This window comes from Aquarana catesbeiana, linkage group LG05 (genome assembly GCF_042186555.1).
Source record: "Aquarana catesbeiana isolate 2022-GZ linkage group LG05, ASM4218655v1, whole genome shotgun sequence".
NCBI classification, from domain to species: Eukaryota; Metazoa; Chordata; class Amphibia; order Anura; family Ranidae; genus Aquarana; species Aquarana catesbeiana.
In genome coordinates, this window is record NC_133328.1 from 289,330,433 (window position 1) to 289,357,730 (window position 27,298).

Sequence of the window (27,298 nt, forward strand, 5' to 3'; positions counted from 1 at the left end):
TGTTAACCATTTTTTTGTCTTCAGGTACGCCATTCACGACTTTGAGTGGTTATACCAGAATGATGCCTGCAGGTTTAGGTATCATCTTGGTATCATTCTTTTCAGCCAGCGGTCGGCTTTCATGTAAAAGCAATCATAGCGGCTAATTAGCCTCTAGACTACTTTTACAAGCAGTGGGAGGGAATGCCCCCCCCACCGTCTTCCGTGTTTTTCTCTGGCTCTCCTGTCTCAACAGGGAACCTGAGAATGCAGCCGGTGATTCAGCCAGCTGACCATAGAGCTGATCAGAGACCAGAGTGGCTCCAAACATCTCTATGGCCTAAGAAACCGGAAGCTACGAGCATTTTATGACTTAGATTTCGCTGGATGTAAACAGCGCCATTGGGAAATTGGGGAAGCATTTTATCACACCGATCTTGGTGTGGTCAGATGCTTTGAGGGCAGAGGAGAGATCTAGGGTCTAATAGACCCCAATTTTTTCAAAAAAGAGTACCTGTCACTACCTATTGCTATCATAGGGGATATTTACATTCCCTGAGATAACAATAAAAATGATTTAAAAAAAAAAATGAAAGGAACAGTTTAAAAATAAGATAAAAAAGCAAAAAAATAATAAAGAAAAAAAAAAAAAAAAAGCACCCCTGTCCCCCCTGCTCTCGCGCTAAGGCAAACGCAAGCGTCGGTCTGGCGTCAAATGTAAACAGCAATTGCACCATGCATGTGAGGTATCACCACGAAGGTCAGATCGAGGGCAGTAATTTTTGCAGTAGACCTCCTCTGTAAATCTAAAGTGGTAACCTGTAAAGGCTTTTAAAGGCTTTTAAAAATGTATTAATTTTGTTGCCACTGCACGTTTGTGCGCAATTTTAAAGCATGTCATGTTTGGTATCCATGTACTCGGCCTAAGATCATCTTTTTTATTTCATCAAACATTTGGGCAATATAGTGTGTTTTAGTGCATTAAAATTTAAAAAAGTGTGTTTTTTCCACAAAAAATGCGTTTGAAAAATCGCTGCGCAATTACTGTGTGAAAAAAAAAATGAAACACCCACCATTTTAATCTGTAGGGCATTTGCTTTAAAATAATATATAATGTTTGGGGGTTCAAAGTAATTTTCTTGCAAAAAAAAATAATTTTTTCATGTAATCAAAAAGTGTCAGAAAGGGCTTTGTCTTCAAGTGGTTAGAAGAGTGGGTGATGTGTGACATAAGCTTCTAAATGTTGTGCATAAAATGCCAGGACAGTTCAAACCCCCCCAAATGACCCCATTTTGGAAAGTAGACACCCCAAGCTATTTGCTGAGAGTCATGTCGAGTCCATGGAATATTTTATATTGTGACACAAGTTGCGGGAAAGAGACAAATTTTTTTTTTTTTTTTTTTTGCACAAAGTTGTCACTAAATGTTATATTGCTCAAACATGCCATGGGGATTTGTGAAATTACACCCCAAAATAAATTCTGTTGCTTCTTCTGAGTATGGGGATACCACGTGGGACTTTTTGGGAGCCTAGCCGCGCACGGGACCCCGAAAACCAAGCACCGCCTTCAGGCTTTCTAAGGCCGTAAATTTTTGATTTCACTCTTCACTGCCTATCACAGTTTCGGAGGCCATGGAATGCCCAGGTGGCACAAAACCCCCCCAAATGACCCAATTTTGGAAAGTAGACACCCCAAGCTATTTGCTGAGAGGTATAGTGAGTATTTTGCAGACCTCACTTTTTGTCACAAAGTTTTGAAAATTGAAAAAAGAAAAAAAATTTTTTTTTTCTGGTCTTTCTTCATTTTCAAAAACAAATGAGAGCTGCAAAATACTCACCATGCCTCTAAGCAAATAGCTTGGGGTGTCTACTTTCCAAAATGGGGTCATTTAGGGGGGGTTTGTGCCATCTTGGCATTTTATGGCCTTCAAAACTGTGATAGGTAGTGAGGAGTGAAATCAAAAATGTATGCCCTTAGAAATCCTGAAGGTGGTGCTGGGTTTTCGGGGCCCCGTACGCGGCTAGGCTCCCAAAAAGTGCCACACATGTGGTATCCCCGTACTCAGGAGAAGCAGCTGAATGTATTTTGGGGTGCAATTCCACATATGCCCATGGCCTGTGTGAGCAATATATCATTTAGTGACAACTTTTTGTAAATTTTTTTTTTTTTTGTCATTATTTAATCACTTGGGACAAAAAAAATAAATATTCAATGGGCTCAACATGCCTCTCAGCAATTTCCTAGGGGTGTCTACTTTCCAAAATGGGGTCATTTGGGGGGGTTTTGTACTGCCCTGCCATTTTAGCACCTCAAGAAATGACATAGGCAGTCATAAACTAAAAGCTGTGTAAATTCCAGAAAATGTACCCTAGTGAGTAGACGCTATAACTTTTGCGCAAACCAATAAATATACGCTTATTGACATTTTTTTTACCAAAGACATGTGGCCGAATACATTTTGGCCTAAATGTATGACTAAAATTTAGTTTATTGGATTTTTTTTATAACAAAAAGTAGAAAATATCATTTTTTTTTCAAAATTTTCAGTCTTTTTCCATTTATAGCGCAAAAAATAAAAACGGCAGAGGTGATCAAATACCATCAAAAGAAAGCTCTATTTGTGGGAAGAAAAGAACGCAAATTTCGTTTGGGTACAGCATTGCATGACCGCGCAATTAGCAGTTAAAGCGACACAGTGCTGAATTGTAAAAAGTGCTCTGGTCAGGAAGGGGGTAAATCCTTCCGGGGCTGAAGTGGTTAACAATTAATAGCACCAAGAGCACAACTAGCTAATTTTAGGTGTTTAAAGGTGACTATACAGTCTGATTGTACGATCTCCTTTAGATTTACCAAAACCATATAATAGGAGGACACACTATCCAATCACTCGGTATCCAATCAGGCAGGCCCTTGTACTATATATTAACATATATCCTATGCAGTGCTGTGGTAAAAGAAAACTATATGATCAGGTGCACTATGAAAATTATGCTGAAAAAACACAAATGAAGTGTAAAAGTGCCAAACTAATATACAATTCATATAATAACACAAACTGATGGTAAATATGCATATCTGTAGTTAAAATAATCATTAAACATAAACAAAGCCCCATAACCACGCTTGTGACAGAGCCAAATGGCTTCAATAATGTAATCCAATTTCACGGTCACAGGGAGTTTTTTGTTTATTCACATCTTTGCACTACATAGTTGATGGTAGACCTAAAGGAGATTGTACAATCAGAGTGTATAGTGTATGGTGGGCTTTACAGTACCCAGGACATATTTCTCCTGTTCAATACTACAGCTATCTGCTTAAGCTCTAATCTGATTGCTCAGCTCCTGCCCACTCTGCCAAATGAAAGATCACTGCCTGTGTATTTAGTGAGAACCTTATTCACTGATTGCATTGCAAAAACGTGCACCTGAAAAGGTGGGTGGTAGTGGTCTGCTGTTAGGGGAGAGGGCAGATGCAGGGTGTGTGTTAATGAGTTCAGCTGATGAACTCCTTCCTTTGTAACATCCCAAGGTCTGTCCAGGATGTAATGGAGATGTTTTTTTGTTTTTTTATACAGCCAGCTGGACACTGAGGTAAGGGCTGTGTAAGATAAATAGAATGCTTTTTTATTTCTGCAAAAGAAGTACATTAATGGTATATTGGTACATAGGGGAGTTAGAATTTAGAAAAAAAAGGTGAACTTATCCTTTAACCACCTCATTACCGTGATATAGCCGAAAGACAGCTACAGCGCGGCTCTCTAGTTCTCAGAGGGCACCAATGGATGTCCTGCCAGAACCACGCCCCCCCCCCACCACCACGCGCCCCCTGGAATGCTCATCAGACGTGTTTTGTGACCATGTGATCCATGTGATCAGCTGTGTCCAATCACAGCTGATCACATGTAAATAAACTTGTTGGTTAACAACATTCCTCTCCTCACACGCTGTCTCTGGTAAGGAAGGGAAAGTTGATAACCATCACAGTTGTCAGCACACAGTTTACACTGATAACCAGGGCATTGATTATCAGTGCAGCCCCATCAGTGCAGCTTATCAATGCCACCTATCAGTGCTGCCTCATCATTGTCCATCCGTGCAGCCTCATCAGTTCCCATCAGTGCAGCCTATCAGTGCAGTCTATCGGTGCCCATCAGTGCAGCCTTATCAGCACACATCGGTGAAGAAGAAAAATTACTTTTTTGCAAACTTATGACAGAAACTAAGAATAAAAATGTTTTTTCAATATTGTTGGTCTTTTTTCAATTGTTTAGCAAAAAATAAACAACCCAGTGATGAATAAATACTATCAAAAGGAAGCTCTATCTGTCTCAAAAAATGATAAAAATTTCATAAGGATACGATGTTGCATGACAGCACAATTGTCATACAAAATGCAACAGCACTGAAAGACGAAAATTGGCCTGGGCAGGAAGGGGTGAAAGTGCCTGGTATTGAAGTGGTTAAAGTTATTTTCGAGAGTGAAGGTCCACTTTAAATTTTATTTAAAGGTACAACTTTTATTCTTGTTTTGGATTGAGGGGTTAAAACCCCTGCCAGGTTTTTCTTTCTTTTTGTGCCCATGTTAGGAGCAGTGTTAATTTTTACATCAAATATTTATTTAGTTTTAGTCATAGCCTTTTGACTAAAATGCCATTTTAGTCTTAATCATATTTTACTCATCTGAATTGTTTTAGTTTTAGTTGTAATTTCAACCAAAATCTCCAGTACATTTTAGTCAACTAAAAACTAATGGGTTTAGCTAATTTAAAGCAGACCTTCAGTCATTTTTTTCAACTTTCCATCTTCTGCCCTTGTTGTTTTAACTTTGGATAGTAAAAGATTTTTTTTTCTGGCAGTAAATACCTTATACAGCCCACTTCCTGTTTCTAGTCTGGTCATTAGCCTAGGCTTATGACATCTTGGTTTTTGATTGGCACCACTGGGTGGTGCTTACCCTCGGAGTTGCAGAGTCACATCCAGCTTCTCTGTGCCAGTGATAAACCGGAATTGATGTCCGCAGCTCTGTGGAACGCACTGTCCGAGCTGTGTTTTTTTTTTCTTCAGTTTCCTGAAGTGAACTTGCAGCCGCTCTGTCTCTGGTGCTGTGACTGCGGGTAGGTAAGCAACAGACCTATTTCTGGGAAAACTCCAAGTTTCTCTACTACTCTGTTATGGGACTAGGTAGCTTTGCTACTGCTCTGCCCTCCTTGCTGTGTACTCCCGCGAATTAACAGGTTGGCAGATCAGTCCCGGGTTCTCTGGAATTTGAGGAGAGAGAGCCCGATTTACTGCAGCCCTTTTTTATGCAGGGTTCTCAGTGTGCAACCCAGGCCAGTGAGACAGCATCAGCTTTAAACCCTGTCAGTCTGAGCAGTAATTATTGCAACATCTGTCCAAATGTACAGGAAGGGGGGGGGGGAGGGTAACATGTACAGGGAGGGTGTAATATGTACAGGCGATGGGTAAAATCATGTACAGGGAAGGGAGGTAACGTGTGCAGGAAGGGGGTAATATGTACAGGGAGGGGGTAATATGTACAGGGAGGGGGGTAAAATGTACAGCAAGGGGGTAACATGTACAGATAGGGGGGGTAACATGTACAGGGAGGGGGGGGTAACATGTACAGAGAGAGGGGTAACATGTACAGAGAGGGGGTAACGTACAGGAGGGGAGTAACATGTACAGGAGACCCAGGAACTCTGCACATGGATGTGGGAACTCCTAATAATGGGCACAGCGGGTGTACAGACCTGGGAACTCAGCACAGGGATGGTGGGAAACTGCCATTCTGCTCCTTGACAGCGAGGTGTGAGGTTGCTGGTTCCTTTGCTCCTGTGCTTCCAGAGACCAGGGGCTGGAGTTGCTTCTCTGCCCCAGGAGGGATGCTGGGTCCTGGGGAGGACCCTGGCGGGGGCCCCCTGGATAGGCCTGTGACTAGGCCTCAGCCTGTGGAAGATACTGGGCCTGGCCCAAGGAGTGATGAGTCCCTGTCTGCCTTTAGACAGAGGATTGTTGGAAAGCTGAAGCGGATTGAGAAAGAAGAGGAGAAATTGTTGATTTTGATGGCTGAATTTAGGAAGAAAAAACAGGTTTATGCCAAACTATACAGCATGAAGAGACTGGCTCTGAGGCCTGAGTTGAAAGACTTGGAGCAAGCTGTGAAGAAGCAGAAGGAGCTGGTGAGCTCTCTGAAGGAGAATAGTGGCATGTTTAAAGAAAAATATAGAAATGAGGAGCAATTTAATCGCATGAGGAGAGGAACCGCTTTCTGCATGGAGAATGTGAGAAAGTGGGCCTGGAGGATGAGCCCAGCTCTTCAACACCTCAGACATCTGCTAAACCGTCAATGGCGGAGGCCTCTGTCTCCCTCCCTCTGCAACAGCAATATGGAACATCTGAGCAGGAGGTTGAGGGAGGTACTGGCATGCTGGAGTTCATCTGTAAGCTGGAATCCCCAGATGATGATAGGAAGATGGACATCGTTCCTCACCCTGTGAAAGAGAGACCTCTAGCGAGAGCAAGATCCACCATGAAGTCTGCAGCAGCTGGGAGGAAGTCTGATCCCACCGTCAGCCATGACACCACAAAGGTAACAACACAGCAAGCAGGTACAGTGTGTGTACAGGATGGTGATGTGGACTTTATTAGTGACAATGGGCTTGCTGAGGGTTGTAGTGCTACGGGCAGTCAGCCCAGACCCATAGACAATGTGCAGCATGAAATGCAGTCTGAATTACCTGCTGAAAACAAAGCTTCAGATGAAACTGGTGAGAGTAATGCCCCATACACACGGTCGGACTTTGTTTGGACATTCCGACAACAAAATCCTAGGATTTTTTCCGACGGATGTTGGCTCAAATTTGTCTTGCATACACACGGTCACACAAAGTTGTCGGAAAATCCGATCGTTCTAAACGCGGTGACGTAAAACACGTACGTCGGGACTATAAACGGGGCAGTGGCCAATAGCTTTCATCTCTTTATTTATTCTGAGCATGCGTACACACGATCGGAATTTCCGACAACGGATTTGTTGTCGGAAAATTTTATATCCTGCTCTCAAACTTTGTGTGTCGGAAAATCCGATGGAAAATGTGTGATGGAGCCTACACACGGTCGGAATTTCGGACAACAAGGTCCTATCACACATTTTCCGTTGGAAAATCCGACCGTGTGCACGGGGCAAAACTGTCAGCTTCTGAGGGAAGAGTCTACAGTGAGGAGCTCCATGGACAATACAGTGATTTTGCCTGGACCAGGCACAGCGGCTGTTCCTGTGAATGGTGGAGGAGATGCTGGGTGCAGTAGTGCTACAACTCTCTAGGAGTCTGCAGTAATTAAGACTGTGATTGAAGCTGTGTGTTCAGAGCAGGGGGAGGGGGAGGGTCCTGCCTCTGCTAATCAAAAGACTGCTATCCCAGCTGATTCAGACTCTCTGCCAGCAGATTTGAATGTGTCCAAGGACAAGACTGCAAATGCGGGTGGTGTAAGAAAAACTTATGCTGGTGTTGCTGCTACCGAAACTGGGAAGGGGCAGCAAGTAGGGAAGGAATATGAAAATGTTTTATCTTCCTCCCTGTTTAAAAGGAGGAATGTTGTTCAATTAAAATGGGAAGGCGGTGGAATCCCCCCACATAGGAGGGGAGTGGTGGATAAAATCCTGCATATGGGGTTTAGGCCCGCAGATATCCTCGTCCTGATCAGTCCGGCAGGTTCCTATGAGTATGATTTGTCCTTTATCCGTGCGGAGTCTTTGGACATATTTTGGGAGAAGTATGAACACATGTGTAGGGGCCTGCCGGACTGGAGAGGGCTCATCCCAAAGCTTATATCACGCCAGCCCCTCATTAAAATGGTGACAGTTCTTGTCCGCAATGAGTCCATACCACAAGGGGATTTAACTGTTTGGTTGAGGAGGTATGGAGATGTCCTGAGCCCTTCTGCTGGGGACTCCGCATCCTCCGCTCCGGCTACCCGTTCGGGCAGGAGGCTGGCTTCCTCCACTCCCAAACTGTGTAGCTGCCATTGGGGAGGTGAGCTGGCTGCTTCCTTTTCTATTCCCTCATCTGGCTGCTTGGACGACATGTCTATGGTACTGTCTCCCAGGTGCACTGATCTTTGCTGGGGAGGGCAGGCCGCTTCCTCCACCCTGGCCAACTGTTGGGGAGGGACAACACACACCTCCTCTCCCTTCTCCCCCTGTATCTGCTGCTGGGAAGTGATTGCCACCTTCTCACCCTGGGCCTCCGAAACTGCCACAGGTGTGGGGCAGAGGTCTTGGACCCTCTGTCCGGTTGCCAGCACTTCTGCTGGGGGGTTGCTAGGTGGTTCCTCCTCTACAGAAACGTCTATTAAATCCCCAGTCTCTGGAATTGCTAAAAGTGTGGGGCAGAGTTCTTGGACCCTCTGTTCAGTTGCCAGATCTTCAGCTGGAGAAGTTTGTTGTAACTCCACAGATACTGCTGTTGGTGCTGGGCAGAGCACAGTGAAGTTTAGCGCTAATACCAGCTCTTCTGCTGGAGGCTTATCAGGTTGTTCTTCCTCAGCAGAAAAGTCTATTAAATCCCCTATCTCTATAACTGGTGTCTGGAGATAGAGGTTTACCATCTCCTGTCCATGGAACCCAGAAGATGTTATCAGTGCTGGACAGAGGTTAGCAGAGCTCTGCCCTGTGGTCAGCACTTCAGCTTTGGGGACGGCAATCTTCAGACTTTCCACTGCCGATTCTCTGGCATGCTGCTGAACGTGTTCTAGCAGTTTCCTGTATGCCCTTTCCAGATGCTGTTCCTTCCTTAGCAAATGGTCCAGATCAGGTTTGAGCTCTGAGACCCCCTGCAAGACCGAGCATAGCCTCTCTATATTCTCGCAGGTCCTCAAGGTCAGGCTCCCCTTCATCGCCAAACATAAAATCATCTGTAAGGCTCTCCCACAGCAATCCAGGGCCTCCAAAGTCATATCCCTCCGGAGAGCATTCTGTTGTCTCCCCTAAATATCCCTCCCCTGCGTGCCATTGCAGAGCCCGATAATGATTGTCCAGCTCTATCTCCTGCTGGACCAGCCTGTCCAACTCAGTCACCCATTGCTCCTGGGGCTGCTCTCCCAGGAATGCCATCCGCAATGCCCGTTGGTCACTGGCCCGTTGCTCTTGGGTTGGAAAGCACTTGCCCTGTTTTATACCAGCAAGCTGGAGGGCTCCAATCCAGAGCTCCACCCAAATTTGCTGCCTAAGCTCCAGGTATTCATCCTCAGACACAGTCCTGGTGTATGTTGAAAGGATGATCCGCAGCAGCCCTGGCAACTCTGATGCCAGGTCCATACCTCCGCTGGGGTGACTGAAGTCTGCTATCCTTTTTTTTTTTTTTTTTTTTTTTTTTTTTTTTTTTTTTTTTTTTTTTTTCATTTTGCTACTTCAGCTTTTGTCGTTTTGAGGTACTTTAATCAACTTTTCCGTTCATTTATTTCCCTCACGATTACATCATAGTAGCGTTTTTTCCTTTTCTTTTTTTTTTTTTTTTTTTTTTTTTTTTCTTTTTCTTTCCCTTTCCCTTTTCCCTTCCTTCCCTTTCTTCTCCTCTTTCCCCCCTCTTTCCCCTTCTTTTCCAGACCCACTTTACCGCGTGTCCCTCCCGCCCCACCCCACCCCCCCCCCAACCCCATCTACCCCCGACTACCAGTCGCTTTTCTGGGCGTCTAGGCTACTCCTCTGTCTTCTGGTTTGGTTGTCCTCTAGTTTTCCTCTTCTTCCCTATTGCCTACTTTCTCCTGCTCCCTAAGCTCCCATAACTTCAGCATATCTCAACGTTTGTTTAAATTTCTCCCATTCTTGCCATTTTTCCCCATGAGCGTCCAAACCCTCCCCCTCACTGTACCTCAGGTACTCTAAGTTTTGGATCTCGTTAACTTTATTACACCAGCTCCTTATTGTGGGTCTCGTGGGTTCCTTCCAGTGTCGGGGAATAAGACTTTTGGCTGCGTTTAACATTGGCGGCAGTAAAGTTTTCAAGTATTGTTTATTCGGGATATTTATCCCGTGGAACAAACAGCTCCATGGGTCGTCTGGTATCCTTAGGTTAGTTATTTCTCTTATTATTTGCCTGATTTCCTCCCAGTACCTTCCAACTTCCGGGCATTGCCACCATACATGGGCTGTTGTCCCAATCTTTTTACACCCTCGCCAGCAGTGTTGTGATTTTTCTTTTTGGATTTTGTACGCTTTGTCGGGTGTAATGTGCCATCTCATCAAGCATTTATAATTCATCTCCCTCATGTTGCTGTTTACTGTGGTAGTGTGTACTCTGCGCAATATTCGACTAATCTCTTCCTTCTTCAGACTAGTTCCTAGTTCTTTTTCCCACTTAGTAATATGCGGTGGGGTGTCTGGGCCAGACCTATCTATGAGTATACTGTAGATTTTTGAGATCACCCTCTTTTTTCCCTTGTCCTCACATATTTTTTCTAAGGGGAGCAAGTTTGCTTCCGCTCTTATTGGCTGGGGCAGATGTTCTACGAAATGTTTTAATTGGTTATAATGCCATTCGTCGATCGTTCTCCACTCCCTTTTGCTCTTTAATTCGAGATACGTGCAAAAGTTGCCTTGGTCCATGATATCTTTTAACTGTGCATTTTCTTTTGTTATCCATTTTCCAAATAGGACTTCTATTCCCGGTGTGAAGTATTCTGTGTTTGTTAAAGGTATTAATGGTGAATTGAATTCCCATTTTTCCTGTCTGTGAATGTGGTCCCAAATTTTTAGTGCATGTCTAGTGATATTATTTGTGCCTGGTTGTTCTTCCTCAGCAGAAAAGTCTATTAAATCCCCTATCTCTATAACTGGTGTCTGGAGATAGAGGTTTACCATCTCCTGTCCATGGAACCCAGAAGATGTTATCAGTGCTGGACAGAGGTTAGCAGAGCTCTGCCCTGTGGTCAGCACTTCAGCTTTGGGGACGGCAATCTTCAGACTTTCCACTGCCGATTCTCTGGCATGCTGCTGAACGTGTTCTAGCAGTTTCCTGTATGCCCTTTCCAGATGCTGTTCCTTCCTTAGCAAATGGTCCAGATCAGGTTTGAGCTCTGAGACCCCCTGCAAGACCGAGCATAGCCTCTCTATATTCTCGCAGGTCCTCAAGGTCAGGCTCCCCTTCATCGCCAAACATAAAATCATCTGTAAGGCTCTCCCACAGCAATCCAGGGCCTCCAAAGTCATATCCCTCCGGAGAGCATTCTGTTGTCTCCCCTAAATATCCCTCCCCTGCGTGCCATTGCAGAGCCCGATAATGATTGTCCAGCTCTATCTCCTGCTGGACCAGCCTGTCCAACTCAGTCACCCATTGCTCCTGGGGCTGCTCTCCCAGGAATGCCATCCGCAATGCCCGTTGGTCACTGGCCCGTTGCTCTTGGGTTGGAAAGCACTTGCCCTGTTTTATACCAGCAAGCTGGAGGGCTCCAATCCAGAGCTCCACCCAAATTTGCTGCCTAAGCTCCAGGTATTCATCCTCAGACACAGTCCTGGTGTATGTTGAAAGGATGATCCGCAGCAGCCCTGGCAACTCTGATGCCAGGTCCATACCTCCGCTGGGGTGACTGAAGTCTGCTATCCTGATCTTGGATCCAGGTGGAGGTTTAGATTTCCCAGACTGCCGGAAGCTTCCCGCTGCTTGCCACCAATGTCACGGAACATCCCACACTCCGCTTGAGTGCTTCCGTCAGTATACCGCTTCCTAAGTTCTGGAACACGAGCCCAATGGATCTGGCTATAGGAACCCCCAAGAACTAGACAACACCAGTCTTGGAGTACATCAGGACTAACTCTTTATTTGAGATCTCACACAAATTTATACAGCAGGATGACTCAAAGCTAACCTAATTACCATGAGCTAATTATCTAAATCATTTACCCAGACCAGATGACTCAGAGACATGACCTGTAGGACACAGACTTGTGGGCACCGAGCTTCACACAGTAGTATAAACACAATAGCAGGAGCTAATTACAATTAACAATACAAACAACAATCTTCCCCCTCTTCAGCCTAGTCATCAAGAGTTCGTCTCCTAGCCAGTCCTGGAGGCTAATGTGATCAGCTCACTCAATTAACAGGTTGAGTTCAGAATCAAACAAACCAATAATAGTCTCTACATACATCCTGGGAGATATTGTGGACAAATATTACTGTCCCATTTTAAGTAGTCCAAGATATATTTTCTCACTCACCCTGTGCCAGGATAGCACAGGGTGACTTACACATAAGAGGTGGATGAGGATTTGAAACAAGGACATCCCCTACTTTCCAAGGGATTCTGAGTTCCACGGGCCCTCCCGTCACAGTCAAGCTCTGCTGACTTCCATCATCCCATTATGTGTAAGCATACACTGTTGTTTATTGCACATGTTTGGGTATTTATTTACAAAGCAGTGGGGCTGAGACCGCTGACATCTTCCCCCAATGTTTCTTCTGGGTTGCGGCTTCCGGCGCTGTGAGTGGCCGGAGCCGCAATGATGTCACTCTCGTGCATGCATGCAAGAGCCTCTGTTTCCGGCATGACCTCTGAAGGCCTGGAACTTCAGAGCACATGCGCCGATGATGTAATCGGCTGCATAAACTCTGAATATCGACGAAACTGTGTAAGTTTAAGAGATATTCACAGTAACTACAGGTAAGCCTTGTTATAGGCTTTTCTGTAGCTACAAGTGGTGTAATAGAGTTTACAACCACTTTACTGTCAAGACCAATGCAGGACCCATAGTTCTGCATTGAACATGAGGACATCAAAGAACAGTCTACGGATGGATCACAGGGGAGTGTCTTCTGCCAGAAGAGTAGAGATCAAGTAAGTAAAACTACCTTACCTAGACCTAAACTTGCAGTTACCCTTACAGTGCGGGGACAGCCCCACTGCCAGGGAGAATTTTTGCTTTTTCTGAAGTTGGGCTTAAATAAACAAGGAAGAATGTTCAGCACTTCACCGTTATTGGTTTGCGTGACCAGCTTTTTGGGGACCTCACTAGTGTTAATCTCGTTGACGAAAATATTTTCATCATAATTTTCGTCAGCGACATGTTTCCAGTGATGAAAACTAAACAAAAATCAATTCTAATTTTCGTCAGTTGTTTTGTCAATCGCTCATGTGAATGTTCGCTTTCCTCGCCTGTGAGTGTTTCCCCTCCCAGCAAGCAACATAGTGACTGCAGTGTGCTTTGTGGCATGGCATGCTAGCAGTGTGAAACGTTACAGGCCTCTTCCTTAGATGACCGTCCAGAGCATTGTGTGCACCATTACAGGCGTCCTCAGATGACTGTCCAGAGCACGGTGTGCGCCATTACTGTCCTCCTCAGATGACCGTCCAGGGCACTATGTGCATTACCATAGTTGCCAACATTGTAAAAAAATTTGCAGGGACACCTTTTTGTCTGTAGGCGGAGTGTTATTATAATTGGGGGCGGGCATTCATTTGTAGGTGGGACGTAGTGGGGGAAAGTGAAGTAATTGGTGCAAATAAATGTTATTCGAGGGTGGTTACGGACTCCCTCTATCTATTGCACCTATGTATTACCTTGTCTATTCCCCTAGTTAACTAGTCTATTAAACTCTGATCACTTTACTGTTGATATCACAATGATACAAGGACGCTGCTTAATACAAAGTCTTATTTATTTCCCCAGAAAATAGGAAACGCCAACATGATAATACTAAAGAAAGGTATTACAAACATATACCAACAGAACACATAATACAAGAATATCAAAGATACTTATCACAATACTTTCCTCTAGGCTTTGTATCATCAGGCTGGGCTCAGATGGAAAAGAGAGAGTCGTGTGGCTCTAAATGGTGCCATGCGGCTCAGAGGGCCACCAGCGAAAAAAAGGACAAATTCCTTCCTGTATGCGCATTAAATAAACATTCATTCAGACCCATTCGTAACCACACCCACTAGCCTCCTGTTCAATGAGGTATTGCCACGAGGTAGTCCTTAATCTTATATTACTGTCTGTCCTGCTGTATTGGCCTCTAGGGGCAGCAATGTCCATGTATCATGTCTCTGTATCCTAGGTCAATCTTCAATGCCTTTGATCTTTTGATCTTCTGTAGCAGGACATTCATCAATCATCTTGTCAGCTATGGTCCCTTTCAAGTTTGCGTTATAGCAACAGACGGTCCGGAGCCAAGAGCTGAGAAACCGCCCCCAGGAAAGAAAATGCTTGGTTGTATCAACCAGAAAGAAACTCAAACCTTTACCCTTTAAAGCTATGGAACTGCAAGTATCAGCATGGCTGATCTTTGGGAATAGGAAACAGATATGTAGAAACTCCTGAAATATGACATTAGACCATGTTGCCTTCCAACAAATGCCACTTTGTGCCCAAAGGGCGCATACCACACTTATTCAGGCGCGGCTCAGTTCATAACTGTCTTAGCGTGTTAGGTTTAAATACACATATGTTACACTATACCATAACATAAATCAATCCATTACCATAATATTATATATATATGTCACCCATCCAATAACGCATCCCGCTCCCAACCTCCTATAACCCCCTTACTGTAAATACGGGTCGGGATTAGGCAGGCTTGCTCACGATGGCCTTTCCTACCACAATTTTGGCACATCAGCGGTATTTCAGGGCTCTGAATTGGCAGCAAAGCCTCTAACTTGTACGAAGAGACCTTACCGTCAATTCGCGCCTCAACTTGCATAGATGAATGGGAGACCCTTCTATATAAATATTGAGTCTAACACATATAAATCTGAAACAATGACAAACCACAAAATTCCATCCATGTGCCTGGATTCCAGAGACCATGCCCAGGGTATACCATGCACCTCTACCTATTATTAGGTTCAAGGAACGCCCTAGTTCCATGACTAATGTTATATCGGCATCCTTTAGGACAAAGAAACAAACTCGCCTATTACCCAAATAAGACCCAGGTGCTTCCTTCCCAGCAATGATCTCTCCATCCAGAACCCAGAGTGAAATATCTTTCCAACATTTTTTTGCTCACCACCATGTATTGACCTGGCATACAAAGGACAACATAGTCATGCCTCCAACAGAAGGAAATATCAACCTGCCTCCAGCTTCCATCCTCTCTGATCACATGTAATTTAGCCCCAGATGCAACAAGGTAGAATCCCCAGTCAGTAATCCCATTAGTGCTACCAAATATACAGACCGAGTCTGTCCTTCTGTATATGGGATCAATGAGGCAGCATAACACTTTCACAATCCAAACTAGCACAGCCCATCCAGGCATTCGACCACCACTTTGGATTAGTGTAAGCGACGTGTTTTGGCAAAATCTTACTGAGCTGTGATGCTAACTCATAAGGCCACTGCCCCTCATACAGAGACTGTATAATCAGTTTGATGTTGATTGATAATTTCACCTGTCCCTGTGTGCACACCAGAGCCCATGACAGATTTCTGTCCTGTACCATCACACTCTCTACCAACCTTTCAACATGGTTGACAAAATTCAGAACCACTATAACCTGGGTGTTTATGTGACTTTGTTAAATGCTATTAAGGATGCCACCAATCTCTCTGAGTAACAAAGCCCCACTTACTGTCTGAAGCCATGGCTGAGAGTTTGTTCCTCAGGAGATTGATGTCCACTCCATTAACACCCATCCCAGCTCATATTCCCCCCAATATAGTGCTGAATACATCCCTCTTTCAGTTACTCCTCAGAAATAAGCATCCTGCATGAACCTCATCCTGTGTCCGCACATCTCTGGGAGTAAGCCACTGGTACAATGACCGTACTTGATTCAGTGTATTACATTGTCTCAAAAGGTCATTGAATTGGCGTGTTAAAGCATTCTCAGGCATAGTATCGAATTTAACACAGCCATGCTTCTTAATAAAACCTTCAATGACTTCCATTGATATGCTAATTAGTCTACAGGGGCTCCCCAGGTTACGAACAAGATAGGGACTGTAGGTTTGTTCTTGAGTCGAATTTGTAAGTCGAAACAGTACCTTTTTTAAGTGCAAATCCAGTCTTTTTTTATTTTTGTATCATTTTCTTTTTTTTTAATATTATTTTTCTTATTCTTTACTTTTTTATTTACTTTTTTATTTTATTAATTTAAATATTACTGTATTTCTTATTATTTTTTTATTTTTATTTTTTTTTTTTCTATTTTTTTTTTACTTAACTTTATTGCTTTCACACAGGAGAAAACAATTCCCTGTGTGATAGCAATTGGAGGTGACAGGTTCGCTTTATTGACCCTGTCACCTCCAAAACAGGAGTCCTAGCACTGTGCTAGATTTCCTGTCACAGCTGAGAGGGGAGGAGCACAGCTTTCCCCTCTCACTGTTTACATCGGCCGCAGGGACAGGAGACACAGCAGGGAGATGGATGGATGGTGAAAGCAGCAGTGTCTGCGATCCGAGTCCAGGCAGGCTGGCCACGGTGCACCTCCGCGGGGCAGCGGCGCAGGAAAGACCGGGGATCTTGGAGGCTTCACTAGGCTGCAACATACAAGGCTGAGGCCACGATGGGCAATTTTAGCGGCCTGGCAGGTCACCGGCAGGCCACCGGACTGTACCAGGCCTGTGGATGGGCAGGCAGGATGAGAAGGGGGGCCCTTAACTATGCAGCCAGGCCAGGAACGGAGGAACGGCTCACTCCAGCAAGGAGAGGAAGATTCGGCCGGCAGTGTCATCACTCGGGCCCCGTTCGTAAGTAGGAGTAGTTCGCAACTCAGATGTTCGTAAGTCGGGGACCCCCTGTACACTGAATCTTGTTTAACCAGTCTATACACAGCAGCTACAGATATAGGACACACAGATAAAGCTGTTTAAAGCCAACACTGACTTGTAGTTCCACAACCAGGAGACATGCACACTCTTAATCAATGCCTTACTATCTCCTTATTACCACTGATTTTTAGCCCCCTTAGATCGCAGGCCACATTGAACTTCTATTGGAACAGAGAGCTATTTCACACTCACGTGGGAAAAAATAAAAATAAAAAATAAAACTAATAACATTTAAAAAAAATAACAAAAAAAATAAATAAAAGAAAATAAAAATCTATATTTCTCCCACTTTCTCCTCAAAGATGTGTGGTTTATCCTGTCAATCTGCAGGTTACATCAGATAACCAGGGGTTATCTGATGGAACTGCAAGTATCAGCATGGCTGATCTTTGGGAATAGGAACAGATATGTAGAAACTGCAAAAATATGACATTAGACCATGTTGCCTTCCAACAGATAGAAAAATGGGCTTGGTTTAAACAAAATATTGGGCATGGCTTAAAGGGGCATGACTCAAAGGGGGTGTGGTTAGAGTCTGAGATGAACGAGGGATGGAGGGAGAAAGAGAGAAAGAGATGGAAGGAAAGAAAGAGGGATGGAGGGACAGCAGGCCCCGATCCTACACCACAATAGAAATATGTGTATTTCAGAAAGTTTAACAATCAGCAGATAAAGATACTCCAAACACCTGGTGTTAGCGCTTCAATCACCCCGGCACCATGGCTGTTATGGTGTCAGGATGACTGAAGTGCAGTTTTTCTATTATTACATTGTAATATAAAATGAAATAGTTCAACTCACCATAATGCAGAATCAGTGGGAGCCATGAGTGTGTCACTTGCCACATCGCCTGCCGCCAGATGCCATCAGGTATCCCCAGCAGAGTCCCGCTATACATCAAGTGTCATCAGCGGAGCCCCCCTTACATCTGGTGTACCCAGCAGAGTCTCTCCTTACATCAGGTGTCCCCAGCAGAGTCCCTCCTTACATCTGGTGTCCCCGGCAGAGCCCCCCTTACATCAGGTGTCCCCAGCAGAGCCCCCCTTACATCAGGTGTCCCCAGCGGAGTCCCTCCTTACATCAGGTGTCCCCAGTGGAGTCCCTCCTTATATCAGGTGTCCCCAGTGGAGTCCCCCTTACACCATGTGTCCCAGCGGAGTCCCTTCTTACATCAGGTGCCCCCAGCAAAGTCTCACTTACATCTCATGCCCCCCAGTGGAGTCCTTCCTTACATCAGGTGTCCCCAGCGGAGTCCCCCTTACATCAGGTGTCCACCAGCGGAGTCCCTCTTACATCAGGTGTCCCCCAGCTGTGTCCCTCCTTACATCAGGTGTCCCCAGTGGAGCCCCTTCTTACATCAGCTGTCCCGCAGTGGAGCCCCTCCTTACATCAGGTGTCCCCAGTGGAGCCCCTCTTTACATCAGACATCCCCCAGTGGAGCCTTTTCTTACATCAGGTGTCCCCCTTACATCAGGTGTCCCCAGCGGAGTCCCCCTTACATCAGGTGTCCCCCTTACATCAGGTTTTTCCCAGCGGTGTCCCCCTTACATCAGGTGTCTCCCAGTGGAGCCCCCCTTACATCAAGTGTCCCCCAGTGGAGCCCCCCTTACATCAGGTGTCCTCCTTACATAGGGTGTCCCCCAGTGGAGCCCCCCCACTTACATCAGGTGTCCCCCCATTGGAGCCCCCCTTACAGGAGGTGACCCAGCAGCGGAGTCTCCTTCGCCATTACAGAAGACCAGAAGTAACAGGTCACTCGTCGAGGGGAACAAATAAGAGGCAGAAACACTAAGAGTGGGACAATGGTCTAAATCTCGGGAATGTCCTGGGAAATTCGGGACAGTTGGCAATTATGGCATTAAAGGTCTCCCTAGACCCTCCAGAGCACTGTGTGCATTACAGGCCTTTTTAGACCATCCAGACCACTCACTGTGCATTACAGGCCTCCTCAGACCTTCCAGAGCACTTACTGTGGATTACAGGCCTCCTTAGACCATCCAGAGCACTGGGCATTACAGGGCTCCTCAGACCTTCCAGAGCACTGTGTGCAATACAGGCCTCCGGAGACCTTCCAGCGCACTGTGTGCATTACAGGCCTCCTCAGACTGTCCAGAGCACTCACTGTGCATTACACGCCTCCTCAGACCATTCAGAGCACTCGTTGTGCATTACAGGCCTTCTCAGACCATTCAGAGCACTCACTGTGCATTGCAGGCCTCCTCAGACCGTCCAGAACACTCACTATGCATTATACGCCTCCTCAGACCGTCCAGAACACTCACAGTGCATTACACGCCTCTTCAAACCATCCAGAGCACTCATGTGCATTACAGGCCACCTCAGACTATCCAGACCTCTCTCATTCACATTTATGTCATTTACCAGCGCCCTACTTTTTCTGAACAAAAAGTGTGAATGATCTGTACTGATCATTCACTCTGTTTATTAATAACTGAACCATAGTAAACTGTGTTGCACAGCAGTGTCAGCACAGAGCACTTCCCATTCATTTATATGAGGCTGCAGAGAATCCAGAGAAAGGAATCGAAGAACCTGTGTCCTCGATTCCTTTTTCTGTCTTAAAAGTGAGACATCAGGAGTTGGTTTTGACATGGACATTCACTGTACTGTTCATTTAAGCACAAGAGAATCCATTTTGTTCTCACTGTTGAAATGTGTTCTGTAACCTTCACCTAACACACAGACACTTCTCCTACTAAACGCTCTCTACTCCCCCCTCCCTTTTCAAGGTTTTACTTTTGCAATTGTTCTATTCGCTAGTTTTTAATAATATATTTCTATTTGTTAGCTTTTAATAACATATTGCTATTTGTTACTTTTTAATAACATCTCACACCACCCCTTTCTTATCTATGTATAAAATAACATGTAATAATAAATTTTTCACCGAACGGACATTTTAAACACAGTGATTGAGTCCTGTGAATCTGTTCCTGCAGCTGCAGTATTAACTTTGTTTTAGAGTCCCAATCAGAAATCAGTCATGTCAGTCTTGGCGAGCCAGCCAGGAGTCGAACCTAGAATCTTCTGATCCGCAGTCAAAAGTTTGCCAAACCTTTAAAATCTGAAGGGACTTTTGATTTAAAAGTATGGCAAACTTTTCTGCACGATTATGGCCCACTACTGTGCAGTGAAGGAACGTGGAGAATAGCTTGCACATGGGAGACAGAAGCTAAAGTAGCAAATCAAACTGGCTTGACGGAGATATTTAATAAAAGTACTGCCCAAATTTACTACGTTTGGCCAGAAGACTCTGTAGAGGAGGACCCCCACCTTATGTGGCTGCCAGTTTGGCTTTAAGGGGTCCACGCACAAAAGCAAAAGAATTAGATTACATGGAACACACAAAAGATGAGCTATGCAATATAGTAGAGAGCAGAGGTTTAACAGCCCCATATCAACCTACAAAGAGGGATTTGGCTCGTATCCTAGAAACAGATGATTGGCATAAATCAAAAGGCACATATGCAAACCTAGATCTCTCTGAACTTAAGGCTTTGGCCAGAGAAAGAGAGATAGAGTCTGAACTTCCAGAGCAAACCATAATTTCCAAATTGTGGCAGCAAGATGAAGAGAGAAGGAAGGGAGATGCCAGCCCTTCTGCCCCTGGCATAGAGAAATCTGTTGCAGTTTATCCTGTCAGAACCCAATTAGTTTTTGAAGGTGATGCTGTTGACAGTAAGTCTCAAATTAAATGGCATGTACCTTTTAGTCCCCAAGATATGAGAGCCATATTAGAGGGATTGGGAGATCCTAGAAAGAATCCAATTGGGTTTGCAAACAAACTTAGTGCTGCACAGGAAGCATATGAGGCTTCTGCTACTGACATTCATCAGCTTCTTATTAAAGCAGTGGGAAGCAACATGTCTGGCTATATACTTAAAGAATGTGGTGTAGACGTCAAAAATCTAGGTAAGATGGTTAGTGGACGGGAGGTTTGTGAGAAATTGAAGGAAAAATTGCCCCAAATATATGGACAAACCAGACATGCTGAATTTATGAATGCTAAGCAAGGGAAAGAGGAAGCAGCAGGGGCTTATTGGAGGCGGTTAATTGATATGGCTGAGGAAGCAGGCATTAAAATAGAGGAAGAGAAGGCGGGAGAAACTGCAAGTCCATCTACACAACTGGTGAAACAAAGGTTTCTTGATGGTTTAATACCCCAGTTGAAAGAAAAGTTGTTCACAGCAAGGCCTGAGGCAGGCAATATGTCTATTCGAGACGTCCTGCCTATCCTGTTGTCCATAGAAAACAGGATTAACCAAAAAGACAGCAAACCCAAGGTAATGTACATGGGGAAGCAGAGAGGAAAAGGAAGAGGAAGAGGCAAAGGCAATTTCAGAAATCATGGCAATCGGGGACCAATTATATGCTACAATTGTGATGGGGAAGGACACATAGCCAAATTCTGCCATCTTCCTGACTGTAGACTAGAAAAGAGCTTAGAGGCCCCTCATGCTGATCCCAGTTCTCTGCCAAAAGCAGTGGATCAGGCATAGGAAAATGGCATGCCAGTATCAATCATGTTAAATAGGGGAGACAATGGTCTATTATTACAAGAACTCCCCTATCCTGGAGGAGAAACAGAATTAACCTGTTTAATTGATACTGGTGCAAGCCGAAGTGTTTTTAATATAGAGGACTTACCTCCAGGATTATTATCTACAAATGTTATCTCTGGTGTTGGCCTAACCGGGACCTCTACTGATTTGGTTGAGTCCAAGCCACTTAAACTCAGGCTAGGACAGCAAACAGAAATTGTCACTAAAGTGTTAGTTTCAGACACAGTTCCTACCAATCTTTTGGGAGCTGACATTTTGAACCAAATTCTAGCAAACATAGACTACACTCCTACAGGAGTCCAAGTGGTCAGTAGTCTATCAGGAGAAGTTTTAAATTCTGCCTGTGGAGTATTTTTAATCCAAGACTCCACTCTGCCATTTCCACCAGAATTGAAAGTGATTCCCACTGAATTATGGGCCACCAGTAAATATGATGTAGGTCTGCTGGATTGCACCCCAGTCATGATAAAAATTAAACCAGGAGCCCATCTCCCACAGATTAAACAGTACCCACTGAGTATTGCTCAGACTGAGGGGATAAAGGATCAAATCACTCAACTGAAAGCAGCAGGGGTTGTTGTACCAATTAAGTCCCAGGTCAATACACCCCTGTTCCCAATTGCAAAGAAGCCAGACAAGAAGGGTGGGCAGGTGACATATCGCATGGTGCATGATTTGAGAGCCATTAACAATATAATAGAGGCAGATACCCCGATCGTGCCCAACCCCCGCACTTTACTAAGTGGAATACCTGCCTCCAGCACCTGCTTTACAGTGATTGATCTTGCAAATGCTTTCTTTTCGGTGCCCCTGCACCCAGATTGCTGGCACCTTTTTTCATTTACCCATGATGCCCAAAAGTTATCATGGACAAGATTGCCCCAAGGCTGTGTGAGTAGCCCCTCTGAATATAATACTGCGTTAAAGCAAGTATTGGACCAATGGTCCCCCTTACACCCAAACACAGTTTTGCTTCAGTACATAGACGATTTGCTTATTTGTTCTGATACAAAGGACATTTGTAGCAGAGAAACAGTAAGCCTTCTCCTGTTTCTCTATAACAGTAACAACAAAGTTAGCAAAGATAAGCTACAATACTGCCAAGAGAAAGTGATCTTCCTGGGTCACTGCATTTCACATGGAATCCGTCACCTAACCCCAGATCGAGTTAAAACTCTACAAAACTTTGAAAAGCCAAGAAATGTCCGGCAACTACGTGCCTTCCTGGGGTTAGTGGGATATTGTAGGGACTGGATTCCAAATGCATCAGAACTTATGGCTCCTCTATATGAGGCTACCACTAGAAACCCTTTCAAACTCACATGGGACAATGAATTGCAGATGAAGGAGCTTATTAAAATTTTGTCTGAAGCTCCCGCCATTGGACTTCCTGACTATACTAAGACTTTCTCGTTGTTCTGTCATGAAGTCAATGGATTTGCTGCAGGTGTACTCACCCAGCTACATGGAGACAAACAGAGGCCTGTGATGTATGTATCAGCCTCATTAGACCCTGTCATCAAAGGCTCCCCCAGTTGTATGCGAGCCATAGCAGCCTGCATTTTGCTGCTAGACAAAGTAACGGAGCTTGTACTAGATTCTGCTCTGATCCTGTATGTGCCACATGCAGTGCAGGAAATCATGAATCAAGTAAATACTAGACATGTGTCTGCCAGTAGATTTGACAAGTACCAGTCTGCTCTTTTTGCTCCATCGAATTTAACAATCAAACGATGTGTTACTTTAAATCCGGCTACTCTTCTTCCTATAATTGATGAGGAAGATGCAACAAATGGTACTGATGTAGAACCTGAGAGTTTTTCTCATGATTGTATGGCTCTTATGGAGATATAAAGGGACTCTGTCACACCAGCAAAAGATGAGCCCTTATCAGATTGTGACACACACTTATTCGTAGATGGTTCCAGATTTTACACTGACGATGGTCAGCCACACACAGGGTTTGCTGTAACCACTACAGACACCATTTTACATCAGGAAGCATTGAAACCCCAGATGTCAGCACAGGAAGCGGAGTTGTATGCTGTAGTCAAAGCATGTCATCTCCTAGAGCAGTGGTTCTCAACTCCAGTCCTCGGGACCCACCAACAGGCCAGATTTTAAGTATTACCTTGGGGAGTTGCAAACTAGAATACTGCAATCACTGAGCAGCAAATGGTATCACCTGTGATGTATTTCAGTTATCTTGCAAACCTGGCCTGTTGGTGGGTCCCGAGGACAGGAGTTGAGAACCACTGTCCTAGAGAAAAAAAGGGGAAATGTTTACACTGACAGCAGATATGCATTTGGAATAGCCCACGATTTTGGGCCTATCTGGAAAGCACGGCACTTTCTGACTAGTGCAGGGAAGCCAGTGAGACATGCAAAACTCATAGAGCGGCTATTTGAGGCCTTTCAGAAACCAGCAGAAGTTGCCATCTTGAAGGTAAAAGGGCATGCAAGGGGAAGTGACATGACAGCCAGAGGAAATGCCTTAGCGGACCAAGCGGCAAAGGATGCTGCCCTTATGGCATTTGGAGTCACATCCACTGTAGGGGTCGCCCAGGTAGCGGGGACAGATTCCCCTCATCAAGAGCAGTGGGATGTAGAAACTCTAATTCAGTTGCAGAACCAGGCCCCTGATGAAGAGAAGGATAAGTGGATCAAATGTAATGCTACCCAAAATCAGCAGGGCCTGTGGAGCGCTGACAACAGGTGGTGTCTACCCAGGAGTTTGTACCCAGTTTTAGCACAGCTGGCACATGGCGTCAGTCATCTTGCTAAGGGCGCGATGGTGGCACTTACTGACTGCTATTGGATAGCACCTGGATTTAGTGCATTTGCAGCCAGGTTTTGTGCTTCATGTCTCACTTGTGCTCTGTACAATGCAGGGAGGCCTGTTTATGTTCCCCAAAGGCATTCTCCAAAGCCAGATTTCCCTTTCCAAAGAATTCAAATAGACTACATTCAGATGCCCAGAATAGGCACCTATGAGTTTGCTTTAGTGTGTGTTGACATGTTTTCAGGTTGGCCCGAGAGCTGGCCAGTAGCCAAAGCAAATGCAAAAACAACAGCAAAGAAAATTTTGAATGAAATAGTTTGTAGATATGGAGTTCCTGAAACTATTGAGAGTGACAGAGGAACCCATTTTACTGGGGAAGTAATGAAAGAGGTAATGGAAGCACTTCACATACAGCAAGCTTTCCATACACCTTATCATCCACAAAGTAGTGGTAAAGTTGAGGGACTTAATGGAATTTTGAAAAACAGATGTGCAAAAATTAAAGCAGATACAGGAAAAGGATGGGTGGAAGCTTTGCCATTAGCCCTATATTCTGTACGAACTACCCCTAAACAACCACATGGGCTGTCCCCCTATGAGATTTTATTTGGAGGGCCACCCAAAACAGGGCTATATTTTCCCCAACAGTTGCAGGCTTCTCACTCTAATCTGTTAGAATATGTTCAGATTTTGCAAAGAACATTGAATAAAATACATGAAGGTGTTTATAAATCTATCCCCGACCCAGATTCTGTTTCAGGTATTCACAGAATCCAACCAGGTGACTGGGTGGTGGTCAAGCGACACGTCAGAAAGCCACTAGAACCAAAATTTGACGGACCACATTGGTGCTTTTGACAACCAGTTCTGCTGTCAAGTTGGAAGGAAAGCCCACCTGGATTCACGCCAGTCACTGCAAGAAAATCCTGAAGTGATGATATCCTTTGAAAAAAAGATGATAATGTTTCTTTTCTTTTTGTTGTTTGTGAGAACTGAGACATGGAAAAATAACCCTTTCATCCAAATGTTAAAATTGTATGCAACCCATAGCAACGCTAGTAACTGCTGGGTGTGTTCTCACTTACATCCCCAAACAGGAACAATACCCATGATAGCAATGCCTCTCAATTTCACTGATCTAAACAGGACCAGAATAAATGGCTCATACATAGTCTCCACAGCTAATGAGCACAGATCAGTAACTTTGATGGTTTTGAAACAGATAAACACAGATTTGTTTAAACATCACATGCCCGTTTAACACTAAATGTAGACGGTTGGGCAATTCAGATTGCACTGGAGCAAAAATTACAGTTTATGGAGGAAACTATGGTCAATATTATTATATCCCAGATCCAGAACTAAATAGAACCCTTTATAGTACAAATTGCTCACAGTTTCCAATATGTGAAAATATCGGTTTCCTGAGATTCCATGTTATTGCTTCCAGTTTTTTAGGAGCAGGCATACCGTCCATACGTAGAGGGTTATATTATATATGTGGAAATAAAGCTTACGCCTGGCTTCCTACTAATGTTACAGGTACATGTTATATTGGGAAGTTAGTACCTGCTTTGGCTGTTCGCAAAGATACAGTGCGACCAGATCAAAGTCCAGAATACCCTTTAGTGTTCAAAAGAGAGCTGTTCACTGAAGGTGACATGGCATGGTCATGGTTCCCTTCCTGGACAGGATGGGGAATTGAAGCAATGAAAAGACTAAATAATTACACTAGAATTGTAGATGAGATTATTAACCTTACTACCACTGATATAGGTTTATTAAATGAAGAAATGGCCAGCTTAAAAAAGTAGTATTAGAGCACAGATTAACGCTAAATTATCTCACTGCAGCTCAAGGTGGGATGTGTAAGATATTTCACACTGACTGTTGTATATACATTTCTGATAATGAGGACATTATTAAAGGGCATCTTGCTAAGATAAGAGAACTACAGAATAAGGCCAGAGATATTGCTAAAGATGGATGGAACCCCTTTCAGGGTTTAGGAGGTTTTGGTGATTTTTTATATGGCATAGCAACATGGTTACAGAAACTAGGCGCTTATATTGTGATGTTCCTATTTCTCATGTTTGTTATTTACTTCCTCATCAGGCTATGCCTCTGTGTGACTACCCGCTGTACCAACAAATGTACCACCAGCCCTGATGAACCCATTATTGTGAGAAAGCTAGGAGAGAGCTGAACAGGACGCCGTCTCTCTGCGCCAATGTAACAGGAGTTACCAGCAATCGGCTGAACGTAACGCGGAGAAGAATGGTGTCAAATAAACAAAAGGGGGGAAATGACATGGACATTCACTGTACTGTTCATTTAAGCACAAGAGAATCCATTTTGTTCTCACTGTTGAAATGTGTTCTGTAACCTTCACCTAACACACAGACACTTCTCCTACTAAACGCTCTCTACTCCCCCCTCCCTTTTCAAGGTTTTACTTTTGCAATTGTTCTATTCGCTAGTTTTTAATAATATATTTCTATTTGTTAGCTTTTAATAACATATTGCTATTTGTTACTTTTTAATAACATCTCACACCACCCCTTTCTTATCTATGTATAAAATAACATGTAATAATAAATTTTTCACCGAACGGACATTTTAAACACAGTGATTGAGTCCTGTGAATCTGTTCCTGCAGCTGCAGTATTAACTTTGTTTTAGAGTCCCAATCAGAAATCAGTCATGTCAGTTTAGATCCCTGATATTTCACCAAATCCCTCTCCGCTCCAAAAAAATAGTAAAATGATAAATAAATAAAATAAAGATAAAAATATAATTGTGAAAAATAATTAAATATTAAAATAAAAATAAATAACTACTGACACTGCCATACCGACACCGTCCTCTTCCCTACTGACAAAATCCACTGCCCTATTGACACCATCCACTGCATCCACCATGCACTGCTCTAGTGACTGACACAATCCACTACATTACCGATGGCAACCTTTGCTCCACTGACACCGTCCATTGACCTACTGACACCACCCACTGCCCTACTGACACTGTCCACAGCCCCATCCTCTCCCCTGCTGACACCGTCCACTGCCCTACTGACACCAAACTCTCCCTTACTGACACATCCACTGCTCTTCTGATCCCGTCCCCTGCCCTACTGACACCAACCTCTCCCCTACTGACATTGTCCA

General features: G+C 44.3%; 1 long non-coding RNA gene across 1 annotated transcript; it reads left to right on the plus strand.

Moving 5' to 3' along the window:
- Positions 1–16,178: 16,178 nt before the first annotated feature.
- LOC141144777 (uncharacterized) lies at positions 16,179–26,756 on the plus strand. Its single transcript, XR_012244465.1, has 2 exons — positions 16,179–16,682; positions 24,877–26,756. It is a non-coding gene; the product is annotated as an uncharacterized lncRNA (long non-coding RNA).
- The last annotated feature ends 542 nt before the right edge of the window (positions 26,757–27,298 follow it).